The sequence below is a fragment of the Cryptomeria japonica genome, chromosome 3 (genome assembly GCF_030272615.1).
Source record: "Cryptomeria japonica chromosome 3, Sugi_1.0, whole genome shotgun sequence".
NCBI classification, from domain to species: domain Eukaryota; kingdom Viridiplantae; phylum Streptophyta; class Pinopsida; order Cupressales; family Cupressaceae; genus Cryptomeria; species Cryptomeria japonica.
In genome coordinates this window covers 713904866-713927956 of record NC_081407.1, presented here as the reverse complement: position 1 = coordinate 713927956, position 23091 = coordinate 713904866, and the positions used below count along the sequence as shown (strand labels likewise).

General features: G+C 38.6%; 1 long non-coding RNA gene across 1 annotated transcript in view; it reads right to left on the bottom strand.

Annotated features, from left to right (window-relative positions):
- Positions 1–4541: 4541 nt before the first annotated feature.
- The window catches only part of LOC131034212 (uncharacterized), a 35403-nt gene continuing 16853 nt past the window's right edge, over positions 4542–23091 (bottom strand). Inside the window, exon 2 of the long non-coding RNA XR_009371879.1 lies at positions 4542–4904. This is a non-coding gene — a long non-coding RNA (uncharacterized LOC131034212). The remainder of the gene's footprint in view (positions 4905–23091) is intronic.

The following is a 23091-nucleotide window of genomic DNA, read 5'->3' as shown; positions in this document are numbered from 1 at the left end:
TCCTGGTAGAATTATATGCTTCCCATTGGGAAAGAATTAAGCAGTATAACCCCTCGTTGCAACCTGTGCTGATATTCCTCAGAGAAGAGCAATCCCTCTGCTCCGATCTGGGAGCCCTCATCCATAGCTCTATGCTTGTCATTGGTTCCAAACTCCCCGTGGCTTAGGACTTAATCCAGATGTCGTATGAGGCTCAAGATGAAGAGTTGAGAGAGAAAGGAATAGCAGACCACCGACAATTGATCAGGAAGACCAATGTCTTCATCAACCAACATAGAGTGATTATGCATGTGTCAGCGGCACTTGAGCCATTACATATTTCAGTCCCGAACATCAAGTAGCACATAGAGAGGTTTGTTTCATTAGTTTTGTCTTCTTTGTTCCCTGCGGATGGTTCTATATTGGGTATTGAGCAAATGTTAAACCAGGTCAAGCATTTGCAGCAAGATAGGACCTTCCTACAACACTTGAACAATACTATTTTGGCAGAAGAGGTCAAGCATCTCTTGCGTCCCCTAGCTTAGCTCTACACACTTTTGAAACTGGTCCATGATGAGTCGGTAGGCTTGCCATTTGATGAGATAATTTGTTTGGATCAACATTACCAGAATCTGGAGGTGTAGGTACTGCCCTCTGAGGAAGAATGGTTTCCATTGCAACAGGTCTTCGATCTACTCTGCCCTATTATGACATGAAGTCTGGTCTCCGAACCAACAATTTTGGGTTCTAGAATTCCCCAGGCAGAATTCCCCCTTATAGTCGCCAAGAAATGTTAACATTATTTCGAAGTAGTCCGTAGGCGACTTTTTTTGATTGGGTGGCACCCATTCTTTTTTATTTTCAAGATATGCTCTTTGTATAGAACAAACGAGCCAAATGTCATCTCGACGTTGTTTCTAGTCGCTCGGCTTTTCCATCCATAGTTTGAAGGAACGCGGAGTTGCCAAGTGTCTCTGGTTTTTATGACGTGGCATTCCTCTTGACCCCACCTTACATTGTGCGAAGATAAGGACACGTGGTTCCTCCGCATTGCTCGACCTATGTCTATTTCTGCGCTCTTTTTCAGATGTCCTCAGAGCTGTCGCGTGTATACCATGGTGGTTCGTGAATCAGGATGCGGTTCACATCAAGGTTTTCTTGTTGAGAAGGTATGGAGGTGAAAATAACAACTTTGGGGGCAATTTTTTGCTGGGTATATTTCCGAAGGGTGCCACGATAGGTTTTCTGGTCAGAAGCGGTTGCTGAGAGGTTGCTGAGGCCATGAGCTATTAGCTAAGCCGAGGGATCTATTTATGCAGATGTTTTTCTTATTTTAGGGGTTCAGAACTTGTATAAAAAAGATATAGTCAAGTATTCCAGATAGGAATTAAGCCTTTTTAGCTGTTATTGTATTTATGAAGAAAGGATAATCAAATTGTGCTTGTGGCCTCTATGATGACTGTTGGTATAGCTTTGGAAATATATGCCTAATGCTCCGTTGATTAAACTATGTTTTGCACTTGTTATCTAGTGGATGCGTGATGTATATTTCTTTATGTTAAAAGGAATTTTGGTTGTATATTGATTATGGTTTTGTCCAGGCATATAGATTGTTAAATGGGCTTTAAAACCGAATGTTTCTAGGTTTTATATGTTGTTAATGCTTTTTCAAAATGTTCTGTCGCATCGCCTAAATAGTTTAGATCATTTGTTTTAAGTTTCTTCTTTCCCTTTTCCCTCAATCATAATGAAGAGTCGGCTTCTTAAATCCGGAGGGCATTCAATGAGTTTTGCGCGTTTGGTCCCCAATCACTGAATTTCCCATAAGGCTGTTCACATTTAAGGTAGAATTTAGAGTTAACAATTAGTATATTTATATTAATTATTACTAGCAAAAATGAATTTATGGACAAACCTCCATAAAAAAAAAGGATAAATTATAAATATGTTAGGATTAGGAATGGGTTCATGGTACGATTAGGGTTATAGTTACCATTTGCTTATGGTTACCATTTGCTTAGGATTATGTGCATAAAAAATACTAATAACTATAAATTTGTCAATTTTAATAAATCAAAAAAGAAAAATACCTAGATTGAAGAATCTATTCAAAGAATGATAGTAGGAATAGTGAAGTAATATCTCTAGAAAAAATTCTTTAAGATATTATAGTTATAAAATATTAAAAACTAGAATTGTTAAATTCTTTGTTTGATTATTTAAATAATAAAAATTTAAATTTTTATTTTATTTGAGATTGATTGTTTTTAGTTGTTGTCTTTATAACCAAATCTTGTGAACTATAAAAATAATGTAATCAACAATGGGCTTAATGATTACAAATATGTCAAATTACTAAATTCAACATATATTATAATACAAGACCAATCTTAAGCTCCAAAATTATACAACTAAATTCGCTCTATCATCTTGACTCCAAAACTATACAACTAACTTCACTCTATCATCTCGACTCCAAAATTATACAACTAACTTCACTCTATCACCTTGACTCCAAAATCATACAACTACCTGCACTCTATCATCTTGAAAATCTTCTAATGTGGTGCACCTAGAACATGGGGGAATACTTCAAAATTGGGCTTTTTGTAATGAGATTAGGTATACATATCAAAACCCAATAGGCAATTTTGAGCTAACAAAAAATGGGACTAAAATCTTTAACAACTTTTTGACTCATATAAAAAAAAAATGTAAAGTGTTTATGGGTTAAATTTGTAGGGAAATTAAATAGATTATGTCACTATCGAAACACACCCACAAATAAAAATTTACAGACCTCATGCAGCCCAAATGATAACAAGAAAAAAATGAAAGCTTTTTTACTATGGTTGAATTGAGGATTTGTTAAATTTGTTGCATGAAGTCTGTGAATTCATTAACAAAATTTTGAAATTCCAATACAAAATAAGAGAGGCTAAAAAATACAACCTATGAATGAAAATTATTCAACTTTGAGGTGTTTTACAGATAGGTCAAGGGTGAATTGCTCTATAATCTTATTGAGGACAAGACACATATAACTAGCAGTTGTAGGGAGAGTGCCTGCAACAGGAGGCCGATAGGTGTGATTGTAAAGGCATAGAGAAAGAAAGCAAATAAAAGCAAATAAAGGGAAAGATGCAAGGAATGCAAAGAATAGAAAAATATGTATATAATAAATTTCCTTGAGTGTTAGACAAATTACAAGTTATGTAAGGCAAATAAAGATGAAAACAAATGTTGAAACTTTTGCTATGAAACAGAGTATGTAAGTATTTGTACCAATCCTTTTGCAATCTATTTCTTATTAAATTCCATAGATAACTAACAAGCACCTTGACTAAGTCGCCGTTATACCAATCCTAAGTGAAAAGAAAGGGATGGTGAGAAAAATGTTTTAACAACTTTTCTATCCAGAATAATCATTAAGACAACATTTTATTTCTATATTGATATTAATATAGTAATGAGAGATTTTTAAAATTGTATACAGTGGCACCTTTCTGATAAAGATTTTAGGAAACAAATGTTTTTTGATCCTACATAGTTGTTTCCATAAATATTTACCAGAATATAGAACAGATTGTGGAAAAATTGTAGTTTGTCCATCATTGGTAACCATCATCGAGGACCTGCTTGTGAATGCAAAGTTTGCAACATTTATCATGAGAAATAGAAGAAACATCCAAGGGAAAACAAACGAATCAACCATCTCAATGTAAAAGGAAGAGCTTTACTCTTTTATCCTGATTGAAAGGAACCGAAAATTTCCTTCATTTTCTATCTAGGTTGCATTGGAAAACAAACAATGCAATAGTTTCAAAAGATAAATGTGTGAATGGCCTTGCCAATAAGAGGAGGATATTCAATAATGAGTAGCAAACATTGCATTTATAAGCAGCTGTAGGTGCTCAGGAAATTCTCAAAAGAATTGCAACTGATGCCTAGTTTCAGCCCTATACATTAAATTTTTTGTTCATCCTTATTGACAAGAAAAGGGTAAACTATAAGAATTCAAGAAAATTATGAATAGATTGAAGAATGGAGATGTGCTTGTAGTATTCATATCATTTCATTTCCATCATATTGTGCTCTCTAATGAAATAACTTTTGGAGTGCATTCTCATTTAATTTAAGGATTGTTCAGTGGTATAGTCCCATCTCACCCAAAAACCAAATAGATGCTACTCCAATGAAAAAGGTAGAGTTGTGCAGATTTCAGGATTAACCTGTGAGCAATTTTTCATCTTTAAAAAGGAAAATTTGAACCAAATCGGTCAAGGTAGGGGCAGGTAGGGGCTTGAATGAGAAAAGGAACCAACTTGCATAGTTATGTAAGGTTCTCATTTGTAGTCATATAACCAAGCATATCGTAACACTGCAAATCAGAACCTTATATGACTGCAAGTTAAAGATACAAAACACTACACGGTGAAGGAGAGAAAAGAGTATACATATATAATGGTTATATAAAAGCATTTCTAAAACCAATTGATAACCCATTCAATAGTCATAGCAAGTAAAATTAGCGGAAAAGGCAACCATCCAAAATCCATATAAATGCAAAAAATTCCTCAATTGCACATTCATTATTTAGTACATACCAATAAAAACATGAAGGTGATGTGCCATTACTGGCATAAAAGTCAAATACAATAAACATATGGAGCAAATGTCCTTTAAAACATGCACAACTCTTAATCACAGAGCATCTTGTTCTGCGGTCACTTCGAATCATGATAAACTCACAATAAAATAGGACAAAAGCATCTAAAATAATATCAAGGCAAATCATCTTTGCCATGATTAAACCGCACAACACAAGTAATATTGTCAACATTTCCCTTGTTGAAGGCGGTTTCAGTCAATTTCCTTGCAGCAGCTTTTGGGTTCTCAATTAATTTCACGAGTGAAACAACCTCCTACCATGAGGACAAGGAAAGTTGAATAATTAAGATAATTGTTTTAGATGTAAAAAAAAATTAAATCATCACTTAATAAATATAGGTTAGAAGAAACCAACATCATTTGATACAGCCATCACTCATCTCACCCTCCATGTGCGTGGAAGGAAACTAAATTGTAGATATTAAGTTCCCCTGAGCATGGAAGGATCTCTATATACTTATAATGAAGAAACTATTTTCATAAGTAGAAGTTCTCTCCAAAATGAAAATATTCATTTTAGTATTATCAATGCAAATCACACATTTTAAGTAGCGTATAAAGTTAAACCCTTTCACAAGTTATATTGGAAAGGGAAGACTTATTACTATTACCAGCCCACATAACATTACCTCCAGCTTGCTCAATACGCTGGCATTCATCACTCTTGTTTGGTTTATAGTCTTCAGAAAGAGCAACAACTGTGATTTAATTTTCCAAGGGGGATTGTTAGCTTCATAAAATTACCATCTGAACCAAGAAAATGAACCAAAAGAAAAGATTGCTGTATTGCAGATCAACCAAAAAGGATAAAACCTATATGAATGTTTGTGAAACCTGTAGATTTAACAACTCATTAGAACATCAATAAAATAACCACTAATCTCTATGAAAAACGTAACAGTTCAATAAAATCTTTTAAAATTGTGAATAGTGCTAATCTCCGTGAAAGACAACTAACATATCTTTGAATATTATAGAGAACGAACCCTTCCTAAACATCTACTCTATCATTTATAGGGAAAAATTGCTATATCGAATAAATGAAAACTCTAAAAAATAAAAAATAGTTGCGTCCAGATATAGCAGACATGTTGTCTTATCCCAAAAACTAAGAACATAATCCAAATATTCCATTATTTTGCAAACTTATGGCTTGGTATATAAGAATGGGTCTGATGAGATTTCAGGGTTGTCGAGTTTAATTTCCATAGCCTTCATTGCTAATAGACTCATGTTCACCCTATTTGAGGGCTTGTAGGGTTGAGGAATGAGGTGAGGAGTGAGTGGCGGTGGTGGAATATTGTCTATGCTCAAACTCGCCTACCAAGCAAGTTGTAATCTCCTGCCAAAAGGGTTTGTTGTTATAGCCGGTGTAGACACCTAAAATTGTCATGTCTAATTAAATAAATATTTTATTTATTTAATTATCTAAGCCTAATTCTTCTATTAATTAAATAAATCCTTATTTATTTAATTAATTCATTTATCCTCTTCTAGCCTTATTTCTCATTTAAATAAATACATTTGTTTATTTAGATTATCCTTTTCCTAAATTATATAAATATTTTATTTATTTAATTATCCCATTTCTTCTATTAATTAAATAAATTTTTATTTATTTAATTAATTCATTTTCTTTTTCTACACATGACACATGTCATTCATCTCTTAATTCCTACAGTACCTACCCCTTTCACTATTTTACTATTTCTTCTACCTACACTCTAATCATAGCCGACCTCCTTTTACACCTCTCAATCTTATCCCTCCATTTCATATTGTGTCTTCTATTTAAGGAGATGTTTCCTTCATTATCAAACCCTAATCAAGCATTCTAATGATCCTAAGGAGCTAATAACTTGATCAATTGGCTACACTACGATCCTACTTGCAACCACATTCCGTTCTTTGTTGAGCTCTTGTGCACATAAAAATCTGAGAGCAAATATATCAAGCAAGATCAATGGAGATAGGAAGAATGGAGATCAAAACCCTATTGGACATGTGATGGTATAATCTTTGTGATTTCATTTGATTTGCATTGTCTTAGGTAATCTTCATATGTTATGGTGGATCTTTGTTGTTGTTAGGCAAGGGTTTTGTGGTTGAATTCATTTAGCCTTTCAATATTGTTGCTATTTTTATCCATTTTCACCATAAACATTTTGGCACGCCCGGTGGGACTCTTGTCCCTTTGCATTTAACCTTTTTGTTGCAGATTTTGCGTTTTTGAAGTGGCAGATCGGACATTTTTCGATGACATTTTAGGTTTTTCCACGTCTGCGAACTTTCGGATCGCGTCTCTGATTTTCAGGAGCGTCTGCGGATACTGGAGTAGCGTCTGTGTTTTTGACAAGTTTTATTTTGCAGGTCTCAAACATGAATGTTTGTGTTTTATAAGCGCGTTTGTGTTATTTCTGCTCGCATCTGTGTCGAAGAGGGACGTCTGTGATTTTTGGCCGCATCTGTAAGTCACAGAACCGCGTCTGTGTCATATAAACGCGTCTGTGTCGTGGGTAACAGCGTCTGTGTTTTTATTGTTTTAAAATTTTCAAATTTTCTTTGATTCAATTTTCGGATTTCGTACTTAGGGTTTCAAATCTGGTTTATTTTTGGACTAACCCTTTCAGATCTAGCTAACTAAGTTTGTGCAGCTTGCCTTGGAAGCTAAAATGTTTTGGTTGAAGGCCCCTCTTTCACAAAGTCTTTTGGGTTTCTAAAATTTACCTAACTTGTGTGCTTGCAGGAAGGGGTGATCATTTGAAACAACCCAAACTACTAACAAATTTTGTTGCAGGTTCTTGGCTAGGGTTTTGAAATTTTGTTGTGTGCCTTGTTTTCATAGATTAGCAAACACTTCGATTGGTGCACTAAAGTTGAATCATTGTCTTTTGTGTCTTGAGCAATAGGCTCTTTTTGTTTAATCTTTAGAGGGCCTGTCTTCCCGTGTGGTCATTAGGACTACTAGTGAGAAGAGAACGACCCAAGTGGTAGCGAGGAAAACCCACCTCTTCCGAACCACTATAATCAAATGTATTCATGGTGAAAACTATGAATAACGTGTGCTGATTAGTTCATATCGACACTATGTCTCCCCATAAACCTGTTTGATCAAATTTATTTGATCATTTGTAGGGCGTAACCCCTACCGGCTGGGAGCCTTCTGTATTTACAGAGCTGAAAGTGCCGCATGTATGGCCACACGAGCGGATGCCCTTACTAGCACCTTTTTGTTTTAGAAGCCCAAATCCTTCTAGTTGTTGGGGCAGGAGGTCGGACCTCTGGTAGTGGCCCACACACATACGATTCTTAGTAGAGATACAAAGTTCGCCATGGGGAGTTTTCATGGGGACTGATGCTTGGCTGACCCGAGAAGTGAGTGCCAAGGGTGGAGCCAGTGAGGTCAAGCATCTAAGTATCCGCTCTGAATAGCGTAGCCTCGGGGGTAAAACCCTATGTGGGATCAACAACTATTGTCTTGGCCAGCCATAAGAATTGTGCTTGTCTTATGTTAAACATTCAAAACATTCAAGACCAAACAACAAAATATTGTGTCTTTTGTGTCTTCAAGTGTATGCAAAACATTTTACATCAAACAACACACTTTTGGAGTCTAAACACTTGCAAACATTGAGTCCTCATCAACATTGTGTCCTCTTGTAACGAAAAACAGTCACACAGTCAGATTTGGTCACAACAAAACAACTTCACAGATTGGAAAAATTGCACGAAGTTTACAGAAACGCGTCTGTGTCTGTTTTAACCGCGTCTGAGTCATCTAAGCGCGTCTGTGAAGGGCATAATAGCGTCTATGTGTCTAGCAGTGTCTGTGTCGAACATAGACACGTCTGTGTCTGGGAATTGCGTCTGTGAAGTATACAGAAGCGTCTGTGTCCAGGATTGAAATTTTTTACAGTCCGGCAAACAAGAGAAATCAGTTTCGGAATACTTGAGCTTCCTAGGTTGTTTCTTTAGGTTTCATCTAGCATTCAACCTGTCTTTGGGTCTCATACAGTCCATCATTGCTTCACATCTCTCATTACATTCACAATTGTCTAAACTTGAGTCAAAAGGTCACTTGCTTGTCCTCATCATACTTTGTCAACATACTACATACAACTACACTTTGCTAAGTGGTCCCTCATCAAGGTTTCTTACCTTTGGGTCTCATTTGGTCTTACTTAGAGTCAAGGTCAGCTTACCTCATCAAGAGAAACTATCATCTCTTTGGAAGTCACACCTACTCTACTACTTACATACTTGGTCTTACACTTTGGACATTGCAAGTACACCTCAAGATTCATTTACACTCCATACAACTCTTGGTCTTCCATACTCTTTCCATTTTTCATCTAGTCTCTCACATCTTGGTCAAACACCTAGTTCATGGTTGAAACCCGTCTTCAAAAATCTAGGAGAAAAGCTAAAGAAGCTCAAGAGTCCGCAAACATGAGTTCTTATGAGTATGACAATGATTTATTTTTCAATCCTGAGCACACTACACTGCCTGACATGGATGTTTATAGACACATTCCAAATGTGGAAAATGCAGACACTACAAACAACAAGGCTACACACAATGACAATGTGGACAACTTTTCAATACAATCAGCAGATATAGAAGAATCCATAATGAATCCTCATTTCAATAGATTGGTTGAAGAGATAATGAAGAGGGATAGACAATACTTCTTACACATGATGGCACAAAGTGGAGCTAAAATACCTCATGACTTTGACATGTCTCAACTTATGGAAAACCGACCCTCGCAACAAACTCACTCCAACATGGATCAAAGGAGACCCAATAGTGGAGGAAATAGAGGACCGCATATGGTACCTGAATCACCATCAGCTTTGCTTCAAAAACCAGAAATCCCACATACACACGGTCAAACATATGATACTTACCTTCGAAGACCATTATGGAAGTCTTATGCAGATAGATATGCTCAATCACATGCTCAAGCTATGGATCAACCAAAACAAGTGGACATTCAAAGGCATGCTCAAAATTTGGACATAAGGAAACCTCATGTCAAATTTGGGGGCAACACAATAGAACCCGACGTACCTATAGAATATGGTATATATGCACAAAATAGATATGGGGTTCCTCAACATGAAGCTATACCAAGTGCTCCTTATATGCCGCATCAATATAAACCTCCTCCATATGAACATATCTATGATCAATATCATCCATACATGCAACAAGCTCCTCCTCAAATTGGTGTCTCAAACATGGGGTATGCTACAAGAAATCGATCGCCACCTAAGAATAATTTGGAGCAACAAATCAAAGATTTACAAAAGAAAATGGAGGACATGAGTACACCAAAACCAACATACACTATGAGAGACATATGTCCTTATCCATTTGATAAGAGCATTCCAATGCCTCCATTCCCTGCACACTTTGTGACGCCAAAATTTGACAAGTATTGAGGAAAAGGAGACCCCAAGGCACACATACGACAATTTTTCACAGCTTGCATAGAGGTAGCGGCAGAAGAAACATATTTGATGAGGTTGTTCCCGCAAAGCTTAGGCGATCAAGCTATGGAATGGTTCTCTCAATTACCTCCTGGTATTAAGTCATGGGGTGACTTAGTAGAGGCATTTATTCAGCATTTCTCCTACGATATTGAGACAGATATCTCAGTCACTACTTTGTGCAACACCAAGCAAAAAGAGGGAGAATATTTTGCATCATTTTTACAAAGATGGAGAAATCTAGCTAGCAGATGCTCTTGCGAAATTCCACAGAAACAAATGGTAGAAATGTTCACTCAAAACGTTAACAAGGATATTGGCTATGATCTAAGGAAAGCTTGTTTGTCCACCTTCAAGGATGTTATTGAAAAGGGCTTAGCAACAGAAAAGGTCTTAATTGAGCAAGGAGTCATTAAGATACTTAAGGAAAACAAAGATGACTTTAAAGGAAAAGACAAGCCAAGATTTTGGAATAAAAACAAGAACACAGTCAATGATGGTGTTGTTGATGCCAATACAGTGAGACCCAAATTCATCTTTTCAGGATCAAGTTCTACAAACAATCAAGTGAATACTCAAACAACTTCTAGATCACGAAGGAAGTGCACCCCATTGGGAGAACCACTTGAATCAGTCTTCAAAAAGCTAGTGGCAAACAAAGTGATCATAGTTCCAGATTTTCCTCCATATGAACCAAAGGTCAAACCAAATTGGTGGAATGATGATGAGTATTGTGAGTTTCATAAGAGCAAGGGTCATAAGATAGGAAATTGCCATCGACTGAAGAACATTGTGCAAGATCTCATTGATAGAGGTGACATTGAGATTGAGGGACACTCATCCAATCAAGAACATGAGATGTTTAAGGAACCATTCCCAAAGCATGACAAAGGAAAAGCCCAAGTCACAGATGATCAGGCCAACTATACTAGAGCACCTTACAACTATGATTCAACTATCAATCATATCTCGATGGACAATCATATCTCTACTATTACCATCAAGAACAAAAACCCTGAGAATCCTCCTCAGCGACCCAAGATTGTCCTAAGAGGTGTTGGATCTTCTTCCGAACCTACCTCTGAATGTCATGTTACAACTTGTCGAGGTAAAATTACGTTGCCAGGTGCCTCCACTAAAAACACCACTTCTTCATCTACCAAACTTGAGTATGACCTTGTAGAACAGTTAGGGAAGACACCCGCGCTCATCTCCATCCTTGAGCTCTTACGCATATCCCCCGCTCATAAAGCTATTCTTGACAAAATCTTGAGAGACACCGCCGTTCCTACTGATCTGAACGTGGACCAGTTTCAAGCCATGGTGGGATACCTTTCCATTCCACTTTCCCTTACATTCACAGAAGCCGATGATGCCTCTGTAAGTCAGCCACATAATGCACCATTACATATTGAAGCCTTCATACACAAACATCGAATAAAGTGAGTCTTGATAGATGGAGGAGCTGGTATAAACATTTGTACATTGAGCACCATTAAACAATTGGGATATTCTGATAAAGCTGTGAATTCAACAAATCAAATCACCATCAAGGCATATGATGATGAAGAGCGTTCATCCAAGGGCACAGTCACCTTACCTCTAAGAATTGGGCCAGTCACAAAGGATGTGGTTTGTCAAGTCCTAGATCTGGATCTCACATACAACATATTGCTAGGACGTCCTTGGATTCATGAGATGAGGGCAGTCCCATCAACATATCATCAATGCATTAAGTTTCCTCATAATGGAGTTGAGGTAACAGTTAACGGTGATCCTAATCCGTTCATATATTGCAATAACTTGAGATCACATACGGAGACCATCATTCCCAGTAATCGTGAAGCTGTTCCTTCTTCGGCATACATTGACCCTGAGTCATTGAAACCTTCGACATCAAAACAAGGTGAACTTAAAGGCAAATTTCAAGACAAAGGCATGGGAGAATACACTTTAAATCAGACAATGTACTTACGACAAGTCATGAGCTCTTTGAAAGAATATGGAAGGCCACATCCTAACAAGCAAATATCCATCATGATACTCAAATGGGATCCTACTACCTTTCAAAGATGGGGCGAACTAGAAGAGGAAGATTTATACAAGATTCTCTATAAAGACATTGAAGAGGACACACATGATCAGATCAATATACCTTGTGAGAAATATGGCAAAGGCTTCAAGATTCTACAAAAATTCGGGTATGATGGAAAAAGCCCTCTTGGGTTACGCAAAGAAGGCGTCATGGAACCCTTACAACCTGAATTGACTGTTAAAAGGGAACGCTCAAAGGGACTTGGTTTTCCGACTTCCAAGATCCACACTAAAAGGATAAAAGAGGCATCACAAATCAAAGTTGCCAAAATTCAACAAGAGGATTGCTATTCCACAGATTCCAACGAATGGGAATGGGGTTCAGACAAATCCTCCAGTGACTATGAGCTCACCAAGACATTCAGAGAGCCAGATGAACCCACAGAAGAAGAGGAATTTTATAAAAAGTTCAGAGTTGGTCAAGAAACAACCCATAAGGATTCCACACAGTCTTCGTCTCAAGGTTCTAGGACGAAATCACATAGGATGAGGACACCTGTCCCGGAAGGCGCTACTAGTGACGACAATTTGGATTCACTTGCGATCGAAATTGATGAGGAGAGTGCCATCAATGACCTCGACGATTGCCTCGATATACCCGAATATAACCACATCTTCACTCTTAGCCCTGCAAACTCCGAAAACATTAAAGGCCTTCCCCTTGTTCACCACCAACTCATTGACTGGGATTATGAAGGACCAGCACAATTTGACACATTTCAAAATGACGAAGCTATTATTGACTATCTTGGCATACGAGATGATCTTCCCCCTGGGGACCACAAAGTAGGATACACCATAGAACTCAACAACATGGCATATTTTGGTGAGGGTGTCGAACCTTCCAGTCGCAAAAATATGAAAATAAGAACAAATCAAGGGTCTTATGGCAAAAACCACACTGTGGCGCTATCTGATCCCAAAAAAGTAAAAAGAAAGGACGTATCTGAGGGCGAAAACCTCTCTGAGGCACCCGAAGATGGAAGGCTCGACATTCTCCCAGCATCATATGAGGAAAAATCATCCATGTTGGTAGAGGAGACTATCAAAACAAACATTGGTACAGAAGAGGTTCCACACAACATATTCCTGGCTCAATCATTAACAGAGTCCGAAAGATCAAAATTCATAAGCTTCTTCAAAGAACGACAAATCAACTTTGCATGGTCATACGCTGATATGCCTGGACTAGATCCGGATTTGGTAATGCATCATTTGACAGTCAAACCGGGGGCAAAGCCAGTGAAACAGAAATTAAGGAAAATGCATCCACAAGTGGCATTACTAGTCAAAGCAGAGCTGGAGAAATTACTGGATGTCGGATTCATACGCCCAATTGATTATCTCGAATGGATCTCCAATTTAGTACTTGTCAGTAAACCAGATCGCAGCATCAGAATATGTACAGATTTCAGAGACATCAACAAAGCTTGTCTGAAAGATGACTTCCCATTACCAAATATCGACTTGATCGTTGATCTCACAGTAGGTCACGAAATGTTATCTTTAATGGACGTATTTTCTGGTTATAATCAAATCAGGATTGCACCTGAGGATCAACATAAAACAACATTTACTTGTCCATGGGGAACTTTCTGTTGGAATGTCATGCCCTTTGGGCTAAAAAATGCAGGTGCTACATATCAAAGAGCAATGACCACTATCTTTCATGATCTCATGCACATAACCGTGGAAGATTATGTTGATGATCTCTTGGGTAAATCAATAGACAGAGATACACATTTGGACATATTTTCAGTCGTCTTTGATCGGTTGGAAAAATACAAAGTAAGATTAAACCCCAAGAAATGTGTCTTTGGAGTAACCTCCGGGAAGCTCCTAGGATTCATTGTGTCCAAAAGAGGAATCGAAGCCGATCTAGCAAAAGTCAAAGCTATCTTGGACATGCTGCCACCCAGAAATATCAATCAACTTCGATCCTTACAAGGGAGACTCCAGTCTATACGAAGATTCATAGCACAACTTGCAGATAAGTGTAATCCTTTTCAACATCTGCTACATAAAAATATCAAGTTCAAATGGGATAATAACTATCAACAAGCTTTTCAGATGCTCAAAGATTATCTTTTGAATCCGCCAGTTTTGATGCCACCAATTCCAGATCAGCCTTTGTTGCTATACATATCAGCTACTCCAACAGCACTGGGGGCACTCCTAGCGCAACAAATAGCTGACGGCAAGGAAAAAGCAGTATACTATATCAGTCGCACATTGGTGGGATATGAGCTAAATTACACACCAATCGAGCGCGCATGTCTCGCTGTGGTCTTTGCTTCATAGAAATTACGACATTATATGCTCACTCATAAGACTAAGTTGATTGCAAGAATTGATCCATTAAAATACCTTCTTAACAAAGCTACACTTACTGGGCGACTGGCCAAGTGGGTAATGATCCTGAGTGAATTCGACATTGAGTATGTGGACAGAAAAGCAATAAAAGGACAGGCAATCGCGGATCAATTAGCAATGCTCCCATGATAGATGATGTTCCTCTAAATTCAGAATTTTCAGATGAATCCATTTTAACAATATCACATGCAAGGCCATGGCAACTGTACTTTGATGGCTCATACACATAGCATGGGGTAGGAGCTGGTATTCTCTTTATAACTCCTCAAGGCGATTCTATACCAAAATCATACCGCTTATCATTTCCTTGCACCAACAATATAGCGGAATATGAGGCATTAACAACTGGATTACGAATTGCAGTTCAGTGGAAGATCCAAGAACTTCGTGTTTTTGGGGATTCTCAACTTGTCATCCGTCAAGCGACTGATGATTACCAAACAAAAGATGAAAAATTAATGCCTTACAAGCAACTGGTAGATGATTTGAAACAGCACTTCACAAAGATAGATTTTGAGCAGATACCAAGAGAGCAGAATCGTGTCGCAGATGCTATGGCTACAATTGCCTCACTGATTGATCTACCTCAAAATGAGACCTGCTATGAGTTCCTGGTAGACAACCTGTTGGTTCCTTCATATGAGATCACTCCTACTGAAATGATATGCATTGTTGGTCCCGAATCCCAGTTATATGGTTCCATATTCACATATCTTCGCGACAATATCTTACCTCCTGATCTATCAAACTACCAACGCCGCACTTTCATTCACCAATCCTCTCGATATGTCATTCTAGCTGATATCCTATACCGACGAGGTCTAGATGGCACTCTTCTTAGATGTTTAGAAAGCGACGAAGCTCAGATTGCGTTACGTGAAGTGCATGAAGGGATATGTGGTCTGCATGCTAGTGGTCCTACTTTGGCCAAAAAACTCATCAGGACTGGATATTACTGACCCAATATGAAAAAAGACTCATATCAGTTTGTCAAGAAATGTAAGCAATGTCAAATTCATGGAGACCTCATACATGCACCAGCACAAGAACTACAACCACTTGCGTTTCCTTGGCCCTTTTGTCAGTGGGGACTTGATCTCATAGGCAAGATTCACCCTCCTTCTTCCAGTGGTCATAAATTCATTATCACAGCCACAGAGTATTTCACAAAGTGGATTGAGGCTGTGCCTCTCACACAAGTCACTGGGAAACAAATTTTTACCTTCATCCTTAACTATATTATTTATCGATATGGTATTCCTAAGTCCATTATTACTGATAACGGGCGTCCCTTCAAAAATCAGGATGTTCGTGAACTCTATGACCGCTTCCATATTTCCCATCGTTTCTCCACACCATATTACCCCCAAGGTAATGGTCAAGCTGAGGTGTCTAATAAAACAATTCTTAAAATCCTCAAAAAGACAGTCGACGACGTTGGCCGTAACTGACATATCCAACTCAATCCTGCTCTTTGGGCCTACCGCACAAGTGTCCGCACACCTACAGGAGCTACACCATATTCACTTGTCTACGGCGCTGAAGCCATCTTGCCTATTGAGGTTGAGTTACCTTCTTTACGGGTCTCTTTGCAAAACATCATCAGCGATGAAGATTACAGGGTCTCTCGCTTACAAGAACTAGAACTGCTAGATGAACGGAGACAAATTGCTTTTAATCATCTCAAGGCTTACCAACAATGAATGAGTCGCAGCTACAACCACAAAGTCAAGCCTCACACATTTGAGGTAGGTGACTTAGTTCTCAGAGAAAATCCCAAAAATCAGCAAGACAGAGAGAAGAAGGGCAAGTTTGAACCAAACTGGCTGGGTCCTTACATCGTTACAACAGTCTATGGATCTGGTGCATATCAGCTCTCAACTACAGAAGGTGAACCTTTGGAGGATCCTATCAACAGCATGCACCTTCGCAGGTTCTACACATAGCTCTTCGAAATATCCTAATTCAAAAATACAAAAAAAAATCAAAAAATAAAAAAATAAAAAAAATAAAAAAATAAAAAAATAAATCGTTACTTGGTGAAAACCTGGCAAACAGGCGCCTTGTGACACAAAAAACATTGAAAAATCAAAAAAAGTAAAGAGAAATAATTTCGTCCAACAGTGAAAGCCACTTCGGTGGCGCTCTGGGCAAGTACCATGGTGAAAACTGGGTCACCAGCACCATGCGTAGAGACATTGCTCCTCCCTCCTTCAGGATTCACTTTCATCACTTCACATTGCACACACTCACAACCTATTCGTTCATAATAAACTTACCCATTCCCATCATGGCTTGTTATTGATCTACTCAAGATTGGTTAGCCATTCATAATAAACATCCCTTTTCATCATCCCTTTCCATCCATAATAAGTCAAATCCTATCTGTGGCTAAGGCAATTCCTATGTCTAGTGATGGGTGTGGAACTAAGAACATTACATGTTTTGAGGAGTACAGTTTCTTCCGGCTTCCTTCAGTCTATTCACGTACAATCCGTAATAAAGCAACATCTGCATCACAAATCCGCAATAAAGTTTCATCTTCTCCGTAATAAAGTATCAGTTTCATGGATTCAGTCAGTTTCAGATGAGACACAGCAGCAACAATGGGCTTCAACAAATCAAATATTTCAACAGACTCAGACAACATATGGTTCAGTGCTATCTATCCTTTCTGTGAAAGTAAACATTGTGACCACAATCAAATACGACTTATACAAGTGACAAGAGACACTAAACTTGAGGATTACAGTGGATGTTGGTGTCGAGTCTTGGTTTTCTTTTGATTTTATCTTTCTGGTGACATGTCTTTTAGCTTTTCCGGGATGTCTCTGACTAGAGATTCTATTTCCAGGATGTCTTTGACTAGAAAGGCAAGGATGGGGTATCATCACCTATTTGAATTTGCTGTCTGTGGATTGTCTTTTAGTAATGCTATGACTTGTCCAAGGATATGAGGACACTGTGAGTCTAGTGTGAACTGGGTCATTCCTTGTTTGTGACTGTCTTATCTCCATGCAAACGGGTACAATGACTTTCTGGGTCGAACATATGCCTCGATTGTCATAACCTATCTTGCCATAATAAGCTCAATGATGATAACGCACAAGAAGCTCTATCACTTTCATATCTTCTGTCTTTCATCCCCCTTTCTTGATTGACTTCCACCGTCCTTCTTGAGTCCGCATAGCCCGCTATCACATGACTGAGTATAATGACACACCAAAAACATTTTCATTTCATGTAGCTGCACCTGCATTACCACATATAAGCATTTCTTACATACATATAGATATCACAACTGCATCACATCCTGCACACAACACCTGTTAGCACAATTTACATTCACATTTGCATCATGCATCACATATACAACATAAAAGAACAAAAATATTGCATTGCATCATGTACATATTTGCATCCATATCATAAGCATCCATATCATAAAACATACATTCTAAGAACATCTCATCACATAGGTACACATGCATATAGCTGCCGCAAAAATGAATCATCTCTCATATATATAATCAAAAGTGTCATGATACAATGATGTCAAAAAAATCATATGGCTACAATCACCCGCAGGTGTCTACAATACAAAAAAGGGTACAAATACTGATACAAGGGATCCCTCTATGGCTATGATGAACTCCCTCCCTCGGAGCCGCTGGCCTCGACGGAATCTGAGCCCTAGAAGGACCCGCTCCAGGATCAGCCTGCCTGTCTAGTGGTGGTGGAGGACCCATGACCCCACCACTCGATGCCTGTCTCCTCCGGCTCCCTCCCGTAGCTGTCGCTGTCCGCGATGGTCTATGGAAGCTCCTCGCCCGCTGATCTGCTGGCACGACACCATAATACAGGTCCCTCCAGTAGGCAATCTCCTCTCCGGCTCACAGGACATATGCGTAGCCTGCTCCTGTGTCCTCCACCGCCTGCCTCCCTGCCCTCAGTGCTGTCTCAGCCTCAGTGTAGCGTTGAATCACCTGATCCCTCTCCCGCTTAGTATCCCTGAGCCTGATCCTGAGTCGGTCCCTCTCCCTCTCCAGCTCTTGGATCTCGTCTGCCTAGCCCTAGCAGATCTCCCTGAGCTTAATCAACTCATCCTCCTCTAGATCCCCACCCTCTGCCTCTGCCTGTGGCTCTCCCTCTGCGGGTGCCTACCCCTGTACCTGTCCCTGTACCTGTACTGGTGCCTGAACGGGTACCTATCTCGGTACATGCCTAGGTCCCTGTACTTGTCTCTGTCCCTGTGCCTGTACTGGCACCTGTCCCTGTCTCTGTCCCTGTGCTGCTGGTACCTGTAGGGGCACTCCACCGCGACCCCTCACCACCTGGGCCTGTCCCTCCTGTCCACCCTCTCTCCGAGGTGCCACCCTCCTCTCCCCAACTACTCCCCTCCGTCTCTGTCGGCCTCGGCCTCCATCACCCCCACCATCCTCATCATCATCTCCTCCTCCATCGCCCTCTAGTAGCTCTCTTGGATCTGTCAGTCGAGGGAATGGATGCTCGGCCCAATATGCTGAATACTCTGCATCCATCCCGGCGTCCTCGATCTCTGGCCACATATCCCAGGGTAGGGGCACCATCTCTGCCAGCTGTGTAACTACCTGATCATATGACAATAAAGGCCCGAACTGCACCTGATCCCTAACTGTACGGGCATACATACCCGAGCCTCGTGGCATCCTCTGGATCCTGCCATACTACCTGCATACTCTGTCTACCAGCTGTCTCTCCAATATATAGGGCGTCCGCCCAATCAGATACCTGCTCCGGAAGGTGTAAGGCAGCTCCATTGCATCATCCTCCCACTCCTCACATCCCAGATATGGCCTCCAGATGACGTCGTCAATGTCATCTATCACTCGCCGCCAATGCTCTAACCTGCCAATCCGAGGCTGTGAAGTGATCATATCATACAGATGAACAAAACTCTGTCTGATGCTCTGCAAAAAGGATTAGAAAATCTGTTTGATGGTAACACACACAAGAGCACAAGAAACAAACGTTAGTGTTAGAAACAAAAGATTATCCTAAACAGGCATATCAAGAGAGATATTAAGCATGAAATAGAAAGCATATAAACATAGAATGAAATAGCTAATCAAGATGCTCATAGTTGCTCCTCCCTTGTTCCTCTCCTCTCCAAGTCCCAAATGAGTGTAGCTCTCAGCTTTTAGCACTAGCCATGGATGCCATATGGAGATTCAAGATGGTTGAATATGATAAGCAAATACTATGCAAGAGTAGATAGTGATGCTATGAAAAAGCTCTATGCTAATGCCAGTATAACAACAATACTCTAAATGCTTCTTTTTTTGCTTGAGGAGAAGGGTTCTATTTATAGAAGAAATGGGGAAATGAAGGGTTAAGATTGAATGGTTTAATCAAGGGCCAAGTTTGAAAGTTGGGGATCCATGTGCACAATTGGCACCAATAAAATGGTGACAAGTGTCAACATAGGATTGGGTTGAGAGAAGAGGTTGGAGGCATTAAAGGCCTGAGAAGACCTCATGGTTATCTAGAAGGTAAGGGTCAAGCCTAAATTAAGATTACCCACTGGATTAAGAGTTAATTCAAGGATAAACCTTTGTGCAAATGTTTAAGAGATAATCATGGTCAAAGCATTAAAGGTTTGATGAGACCTTTGGGTTGGGTAGAGGTTGAGTCAAAACAAATGTTTTAACCATGTGGGAGGGTTTGAGGTAACCATTAATGGTTATTGGAGACTTTGGGGATTAAGTGGTTGAAGGTTGAAAGCCTTCAAAGGTTATCCAAGACTTTGAGGGTTAATTTGTTGAACACACAAAGCATTAATTGTTTTTCAAAGACTTTGGAGTCTTTGAGAAGTGACTCCAATTTGCTTAGGAATGTGACAATATTTAAGGGATGAATTTAGGCTAATTAGGAAGGGTTTAGAAGAATCTAGAAGGGGTTTAGGCATACAAGTGGATTTTGTAGGAAAATGCAAGTGGGAGAAATTTTGGTATTTTCAATTAAAATAAAATCATTTATTTCAATTAAATGGTGTAATTTGCATTTGGATAAATATTCAAATAAATATTAATTTATTTAAATGAGAAAAATGAAGATAAAACATTAAAATGCTTGAAGACTTTGAGGGAAACCATTAAAGGCTTGAAGACTTTAAGGAAAACCATTAAAGTCTTAAGAAGATTGTAGAAGGAAGCCATCAAGTTTGAAGACTTTAAAGCCATCAAGTTTGAATACTTTAAGGGAAACCATTAAAGGTTTCAAGTGGGTGAGGATAAATAGGATTTTAAATAAATAATTTATTTAAAATAGTTGTGCAACTTGCTTTTGTAGGAAAATACAAGTGGGTGGAGGATAAAGGTGATTTAAATAAATTATTTATTTAAAATAATTGTGCAACTTGCTTTTGTAGGAAAATACAAGTGGGTGGAGGATAAAGGTGATTTAAATAAATGATTTATTTATTTAAATGTGAGAGGTGGGATTTTGGGGGATTTAAATAAATATTAATTTATTTAAATGTGAGAGGTGGGATTTTGGGGGTTTTAAATAAATATTAATTTATTTAAATGTGAGAGAAGATTTAATTAAATAAATATGATTTATTTATTTAATTAATGGTCTGAATTTGGTTAAGTGAATTAAATCAAATAAATTGAATAATTTATTTAATTAATAGGAGAATAGGGTTAAAATGAATTAATTAAGTATTAATTTAATTAATTATTAATTGATGGTTAAATAATCAAATAAATACTAAGTATTCATTTAATTAAGTGGACAGATTTATGTGACTACATTTGCCCCTCTTTGAGACGGTGCGGTTTATCGCGTCGTTTCAAAGAAAGAAAAATAGGTGTGAAGAAATGCCCCATAAAATGTAAATTTAATGGGTGGTATGCCCCCTCGAGAGATGGGCCAAATTTTGTTTTGAAAAATCGGGCGATCTCTCGAAAAAGAATGCAAAGTGGAGGGGAGGTAGAATAGAAGAAATTAGAACTAATGATGAAAGAATGGGAGAAAATGGAGTGAATATGAAGAAACAACAAGCCAGTGGGTACCCTGAGGTCATGCAAGAGATACATAGCAGATGTAGTGTGGGGTTTGGATTGATGCTATACAATTGATCAAAATTGGTTGGACAATCTGGTGCAATCGGTTTAATTGCCCCGGTCAAGTCAAAGCGTGACAGTTGATGTCAGTTGGTCACTTGGACATGATAAAGTCTGAGTAAGTGAATCAAAGTGACCTGATGTGACTTAGACAATTGATGTAATTGCCCGATGAAGTCAAGGTATATGAAGAAAAATACTCGTTGAGACGTAGACAATTGATGTAATTGTCCATTGGATTGTGTTTGATTGGTTGATCAATTGATAGTATGTGCGTGTGATGGATGGTTGTGGGGAATCATAGCAGCCCCGTTGAGACTAGGTCATTATGATAAATGCCTGATGTAGTCTAGGATTACCATGATCGATTACCTGTTGAGACCCGAAGATACTTGATCAGAGTATCTGTTGATAGTCTAGGTGTGTGGGAGTCGATGTATCTGTGCAAAATAGAGTAACTTTCTTGACTTATTGGATGACTTAGGATAGGAAACACAATCCCTCCTATTTAGAGATGGATGGTGATGAACGTGGCTTGATTAGGTTGATTGGGACATGATGTAGGGTATGTGATGGTGATTATCGAGATGGGGAGGGTGAGGGGGGATTCGATGTTAGATAGAAGTTATGGAGGACTAGGACCGAGTCCTATGGAAGAAGATGAGTAAAATAGAGTATGCATTATTATGACTATGTATGCATGATATGCAGCTATTATGAATGTATGGATGGGTGGAATGCAACGAAATGCAATATATACAGATGAGATGAAATGACGATCCATAGTGCTTTATTTTTCATCATTGAGCTTTAAAATGTTGTAAGAAAATACAAGCAACTTGACATAAAGATTCAAGATGACCAGAGTATTTCTTACATGGATTTGATATAGCAAGTTAATACAAGCAACTTGATATAATGGATCAAGTTGACCTGAGTATTGCTTGCGGAACAGACAAGGATTATCTCTGTTCATGCATGACTTGGATCGTCCTCCTTGATCTTAGGCTGATCATATCCTGAGACAAGTGCATACCGTACAAAGAAATAAAACCTTTATCCAGTTTGGACGAGGTAGGACGAACCAAAGGAAGAGCATTGTACCTGCAAACAAACAGTATATACATAAAGAATAAAGAATAAGGATCCTTGGTAATGGTTCATGCTCATATGGTCGAGGTATACGTTGTAGTCAGCAAGCCGTAGTGATCTATGACTATATTTTTGCCTATGATCACATAGCTTAGTGAACTTCCCACGTAGACACCATTAGTACATGCCCCAGAACTTCATCGGAAGCAATGCGCAAACGATACAAAACAATGCTGAAAGATCCTGATACAGATAAACAAATGATTGTACTCATAAA